The sequence below is a fragment of the Arvicola amphibius genome, chromosome X (assembly GCF_903992535.2).
Source record: "Arvicola amphibius chromosome X, mArvAmp1.2, whole genome shotgun sequence".
NCBI classification, from domain to species: domain Eukaryota; kingdom Metazoa; phylum Chordata; class Mammalia; order Rodentia; family Cricetidae; genus Arvicola; species Arvicola amphibius.
Genome location: NC_052065.1, coordinates 62577023 through 62584470, shown reverse-complemented (window position 1 = coordinate 62584470; position 7448 = coordinate 62577023).

Below are 7448 nucleotides of genomic sequence, written 5' to 3'. Positions count from 1 at the left end.
ATGCCTATACAATCACATTGCAGGACTATAAAGCTATTCCTGAAACTGTATGTATGTTGGTGGCACAGGCCTGCGACACCAGCACTTGGAACATAAGGCAGAAAGATTAGGAATTTAAAGCAGTCTGTGCTGTATAGCAAGTTTGAGACCACCTGGGCTATACGAGAACCTTGAACTCAAAACAACAACAAAATGCTAACCCAGACGGTCAAAGTTTCCTTTAACTCAACATCCTATTGCTTTCTAGTTGCAACAAAACAACCCCCAAATCCAATTCATCTCAGGAGGTGTTGTTGCTTTTTATAGGATTCATATAGCCAGGCTTGCCTCAAACTCATGTTATAGCCAAGGCTGGCCTAGAACTCATGATCCTCTCTCTTCCACTTCTAGGGGCTGGTTTGTAGGGGTGATCCACCACACCCTCCTGATTTCACCTCTTAAATAAATCATTTACACTTATAAATGGCGGAAGCGAGTCAGTGAGATGGTTCAGTGGTCAAAGGACCTGCAGCAGCCACCTAGTTCAAACCCCGGGGACCCAAATGAAGATGTAGAGAATTACCCTGTAAGGTGTTCATTGACCACTACACACACCTCTGAGGCATGTGTGTCTCTTCACTGCACAAAACAAATAAATGTGACAACTACAAATGGGAGGTGTGACTCTTCCAGGCTGGAGTAGAGCTCAGCTGGCAGAGACTGCCCTATCCCATTTCAAGTGCTGGGTTTCATTCTCAGCATTGCATAAACCAGTTGGAGACCAGCCTGGGCTACAGTTAAACTAAAGGAAAAAACCAATTCTTATTTTGTTTTGTCGTTTTGTTATTTTCAAGACAAGGTTGCTCTGTGTAGCCCTGGCTGTCCTGGAACTCTCTTTGTAGGCCAGGCTGGCCTTGAACTCACAGAGATCCAGCGGCCTCTGCTTCCTTAATGATAGAATTAAAGGCATAAGATGTCACCACCACCCAGCAAAATAAAGAAGTCCTAAAAAAAAGAGGAATTAAATAACAAAAAAAATGTTTCTAACAACACTAAAATCAAACAAACATACAAACAATTAAACAAAAAAACTTCATTTACAACATAGTTGCTAAAAAATAATCCTCTGGGCTGTGCCAGAAGGGAGATGAGGAGCACCGATTAGACAAGTAAGAGAGACCTGCTTCTCTCTCCTCCTGACAGAGGCCCACTTCTGGTTTTCAGTCTCCATTTCTGGGCAGGCAGTTCTTGCTCAGCCGTTTCTTGGTTAATTCCCCCCCTTTACATTTTCTTCCTGCTTTCCTTTGGCTAATACCCTTTTGTCTCTAGATCTCATCCCTTTCTTACTTTTCCTTGGCTTCCGACTCCACTTTTGTGAGAGCAGAGTTAACAGATCTCTTCCTGGTCTTTGGAAGACAAAAGGATCCTTCAGCAAGAAAATAACGATAAAAGCCTAATCACCTCGAAGGTGCAGAAGACACCGGGCCCCCTTCCCTCCCCTCACTCTCTACTACAACCCACCTAACTGATTTCCTCTTCAGCTACCTGGCTGCTTGAAGAGTAAGGATGTGGGCGCTGAGGGGAAGCACTGCCTGGCTTTCCTGTCCAATTGACATGGGTTGATCAAAGTTGCAAAAGCAATTCAATGGAGTAAAGACAATTTCTCAGTGCATGATGTTAAAATAGCCCGACAGGTATAGGTGAAAAGAAAATTAATGAAAAAAAAAAGGAAACAAAACCAGACAAACACTCTATACACCTTTCATTTATAGGTCAATGCAAAAAATTATTTTTATGACAGCAAAGGCATGAAAAAAATGTAACCAGTGGTCTCACATAAAGATTAAAAACCTTGCTGGGTGTGGTGGCGCACACCTTAATTCCAGCATTCAGAGGCAGAAGCAGGCAGGTCTCTGTGAGTTCAAGGCCAGGCTGGTCTACAGAGTGAGTTCCAGGACAGCCAAGACTATTACATAGAGAAACCCTGTATTAAAAAACAAAACATTGAAACTTTTTGTTTCAAAAAATATGCACAAAAGACACCCTGTAGATTCTTGGAAAATGTTTGAAAGTCACATTTCTCATAGAACATGGATATCTAAAGATGTCAGTGTTTGATCGTGCATATATGACCGAGTTATAGTTCCCAGCACCCATATCAGGTGGCTCACAACAGCCTTTAGCTCCAGCTCCAGGAGAGCTAGACAGTCTCATCTAGCCTCCACGGGCACCTTCACATACATGCTCATGGAAATTCAGAATGTGGAACTGGCAATGAATTTCATACTGTGGAGTAACAGGGATAGGACCTGCAGTGACGAGGATAGAAACTCACACAGATGGTCCAAATTCATGCCTACTACTTCAACGATATTATTTATGTATATCCCGATGCACACCACACACACACACACACACACACACACACACACACACACACACACATTAGTTTGCTTGCTTTTGCTTTTTCAAAGAGAGGGTCTTTGTTTTTTGTTTGTTGTTTTCGTTTTTTGGTTTTTTTGATACAAGGTTTCTGAGTGTCCTGGAACTTGTTCTATAGATCAAGGTAGTTTCAAATTAAGAGATCTGCTTGACTTTACTTTCCAAGTGCTAGGATTAAAGGTGTATGCCACCACTGCCTGATAAGAGAGAGGGTCTTACATCGCCCAGACTTGCTATAGCTGAGGATAACCTTGAACTCTTGATCTTTGTCTCAACTTTCAACACGCTGGGATTACAGCAGTGAGCCATCATTTACAGCAGTGACTCGACATGTCCAGCTTAAATCAGAACAGCTTCATGGAAGGGACTTGTTTCTTAGTCATAGGTCAAAGAACGGCACTAGAAATGTACTAAAAAAGTGATTTGTTGTTCTCCTCGTTATTGGTGTGTGTTTGTAGGTGGTATGTGTGAGTTCAGTGAGAGCATCATGCAGGGGGAGCCAAAGCCAACCTTACGTATCAGTTATTTTAGGCACGGACTCTTTGTTTCTCCACTATGTTTGCCCATACACTTCAGGTGAGTCTTCTGTCTCATCTTCCCATGTCTCTGTAAGAGATTATGTACTAAGATCATACATCTGGTTTTTATGTGGGTTCTGGGGAGTTGGAGTTAGGGTCTCATGCTTGCATATCAAGCACATTTACACACCCAGCCATCTCATCACCTTCAACTTGTTTTTGAGGTAGGGTAACCATGGCTGAACTGGAACTCATGGAAATCTTCCTGCCGGTCTCCCCAGTGCTAAGATTACAGGTGGAAGCGTCTTGCCTGCCTTCGTATTTATCGTATTTCTGTATCTGCTCCTTTTGAAGTTGTTACTGCAGTTTGCTTTTCTCTTCAATGAGTAGCACTAGAGATTAAGACTTTAAGGGAAAGTTTCTCAGTGTAAAGTCACCCCTTATCTTCATACAAAACTAGAAGAAATACCATCGCAATATATGCTCAAATCACAAAAAGAGAAATACAAGAAATAAAAAACCTGACTCCTCCAAATGTTTGTTGCTCTTTACTGACTCCAAACACTTTGAAATGTCCACATGTCAAGTAATTCAAAAGTTGGGTATCATAGACGATCTGTAGGGGAGCTGATTCAGTCAGTAAAGGGCTTGCCTCCCAAGCATGGGGACTTGTGCTTTGGTCCTTAATACACACGCAAAAATGAGGACAGTAATATGTCTGCAACTACAGTCCTGGTGGTGCGGAGACATGCATCTCATTGGTCAGCCAGCCTTGAAAAGCAGTTGGAAGAGAAATCAATGTGACAGTCACAGGAGGGTATGCGTCACCAGTAGTCAGATCTGAAAATCTTTGGAGACTTATAATTCCGAAGTTGCTGACTTTTCATATAAGGCATGTAAGTGTAAAGGTGATTACAAATGCTTCTTTTACATCGCCATCTGCAAGATGTCCCATCACGGATATTATATCACATCTCAGTGTTCCATCTTCACTTAGAGGTATGGCCATGTAAATAGTTTCCTCTGCAGACTTGAAGGGCACTGTGGCTACGAGATGCTCACATCAACTGGATAAAGGCAGCAAGCACACACAGAGAGACATGACAGTCCATTTATTAGGGTTTCTAGTTCACAGAATAAACTTAACACACATGAAAACTTCAGAATCTTTATTTTCATTTTACTATTTCCACATATTAGCTTCAGAGAGGAGCAGAAAGGCCACATGCAATGAAGCTGAACCACAATGGGGCAATTTTTACTTGACCTGTTCTGATGGATAGGTGTGGTTGTTGAGAGTTAAGCTTTGCCTGAATGGTACCTTATTTCTGATTTGAACTGCATGGGCAACTATACTCACATGCACATTCACCCTCCCCAAATATACATGAATATATTTAAAGCTCAATACGAATAGTTGCAAAAGACTTTTTGCCATACTGTAGGCTGCCTCTTCAGTCTGGAAGTTGTTTCCTTTGGTGTATAAAAGCCTCTTAATTTGATTGACCTCATTTGTCAAGTCTCGCTACTGTTTCACAAGCTATTGCCTAGAGCTTGAATTGTTCATTAATAGCTTCAGTGTTTATTAATTGTTTCAGTGTTGTATTGCTGTGGAAAGACAGAAATAGACAAGATAGCAAGACAGTGTCTCATATAGCCCAGGCTGGTCTCAATCACACTATGTAGCCTTGAACCTTGCTCCTACTGTGTTGGATAAGACGTGTGCCACCATGCCTGGTTTATGTGGTGCAGGAGGTTGAACTTCGGGCTTTGTGCATGCAGAGGAAGTAGTCTACTTTATCTCCAGCCTGAACTGTCATTTCTAAAGATTTTGTATTTTTAAAAATGTGTATGTGTCACATTTGTGAGGGTGCTCATTGAGACCAGACGCTGTATGTCTCAAATGTATGGTTTTGGTACCTTTGTCAAGAATCCAATGGCTATAGCTGTGTGTTTGAGTCTCGGTCTGTTATTCTACCTTACTAATGTATAAGCCTGTCTGTGTGGCAATACCAGGTTGATTTCGTGGTGTAACTTGATTATTCATTTGAAGCACGATGTCATGTTCGTCAATCTGCTCTTAAATTTTATGTGCATCTTCCAGATTCTCCTGTCTCCAACTCCCAAGTGCTGGGATTCACAGTATTGAACCTCGCTCTGCAATACAATTTGAAGACAGGTATTTTGATGTCTCTAGCATCATTTTTTGCTCAGTATTGGCTGTTCAGGATTTTGTTGTTGTCCCCCCCCCCCCACATATGAATTTTGGTGTTTTTTTTCAGTTTATGTGAAGAATGTCATTAGAATTGTGATAAGGATTGTACTGATCTATAGACTGCTTTAGATGTAATTTAGACAATAATCTGTTGACTCATGAACTTTGGGAATCTTTATTCAACTTTTTTATACAAGGTCAAATCCCCCCAGTAGATTTTAGGCTGACAAGATGTGGGTTTCTTGAGGCCAAGATTGCCAGTGTATTGTTTCCTGGCTGTCTGACCTACCTGTGGTTGTCAAGGCTCCCAATTTCTCTCCAAAATTGGATAAGGTAGCCTTTGGCCTTCAATTCAGAGCTTAATCTTGGACGCCAAGGCTGGCTTCGAATGCCTTTGAAAGATTCATGCCGCCATCTGCTGGCTTATTCAGGCTGTGTATACCATTTCTTTATTCATTATTTTCATTTTCTTTTGTTGAGACAGGGTTTCTTCATTTCATCGTAGAAAGGAAGACATTGTTTTCTTCATTTCCATCCCTATATGAACCACTGCAATGTTGAGATTAGTGAATTGTAGGTACTTGGAAGGTCCCTAAGCAAAAACAATTTTGTGTACTTTGTTATTCATGCGATGCCTAAAGATGACTTATTTTGTTTAGTTGAATCAACAAGACATTGTATTCTTTGATTGTTCTAACACCTGGTGTCTAATCTCTTTCATGTGGCTGTCCCTCAGTTTTCAATGAATAAAATTGGACAGTTCTCTAAGTTAACTGTTTCTCTAGGGCAAGTGCCATACCACTGAGCTATTTCTCAACTTTTGCTTTGGCTTTTAGGAATGAATTTTCTACCGCTGCTAGCAAGTAAACTTCTTTAGTGTGTTTTTGGTTCAAGGTTTGGAGTTATCAGATTCCACGAAAGTACAAAAATGATAAAGAACCAAAACTCTGCACGTAATCAGTACAAATAGGTCACAACCAATAATACCCTAATAATTTAGAAACCAAGGAACCATTTTGTGAAGCACCTCTTCTTTTTCCTTAGAGTGCACCAATTGATCCGTAAAGCATTTTAGTCACCCAGATGAGGGGCTATGCAAGGTCGGACGTCCAAGTAGAAAATATGCATATACATGGTGTGTGACCTTTTGTACATTATACAACGTTTATGTGCCTTTCCTATAATCCTTCAATATCACACAAAATATGAAAATTTGGTGTTTCTCTCGATTGCTCTGTCACTGAGTTTTGGTACAGTCATAATTAATTTTTATCTTAATTACTTTTTAGAAAATATAGTTTGCATTAAAGCGCCAGTAAGAACTTGGGACTTTTCCGCATTTTTGGCCACTCCTCTTTTCTCTCCGCCTTCGGCGTCACGATCAGTTAAAAGCGTGCAACTGCTTGCGGCAGCCATGTTCTCCAGTTTTCCGTGGATGTGAGCCTCCTCCGCGGTGGTCTCTGTCCATCTACCGGGGTCTCAGGGAACATTTTTATATCCCTTACCACCATGCCTTATGGTGTGTTTAAGAAAATCTATCAAGACTCCATAATTTTTTTGAAGATTTTATGTGTTCTGGTAGGCTTTTCTTGACACGTCTTTCATATTTTGATATTTGTAATATTTTGGGACGATTTTTCATTTTAAATGACTGCTTCCTTGTCAGTCATTTTATTTGCCATCTATGTTTTGCGGACTTTTGTGCACTTACCTTTCTGTTTTTGCCCATCGGGGCTACAGATGACTGAGTGTCCTCCTTCCCTGTCCCTTCACTCTGTGAACAGTGGGGCTGTGGATACTTACGTGCTTTTAATCCGTTTTGTTTTTTCCTTCTTCCTTTTCTTCTTTTTCTTATAAACTTGCCCATCTGGGCTATGGATACCTGTTCTTTTTTCCTTTAGCCCATCGGGGCCATGGATACCTGCCTTTTTTTTCTTTTTTTTTTCTTTCTTCTTCTTTTTTTTTTTGACAAGAAAACGTATTTCTTGGTCCATCGGGACCTCGGATACCTGCGTTTAGTCTTTCCTTGCCCATCGGGGCCTTGGATACCTGCTTAATTTTTTTTTTCTCTTTTTGTCCATCGGGGCTGTGGATACCTGCTTTATTTTTGCCCATCGGGGCATTTGGTGGATGGATATATGTTGGTTTTGTGAGTTATTGTACTACCTGGAATATCCATGCCTTTTTTTTCTTTCCTCTAGCTGCTGCTGATGATCGTTTGGTGGTGTGTGAGTGAAACTGTGGCTTAGCAAAATGACTGCACTTAAGCTGAGTGAGTGTTCAGGGCGTGGAGA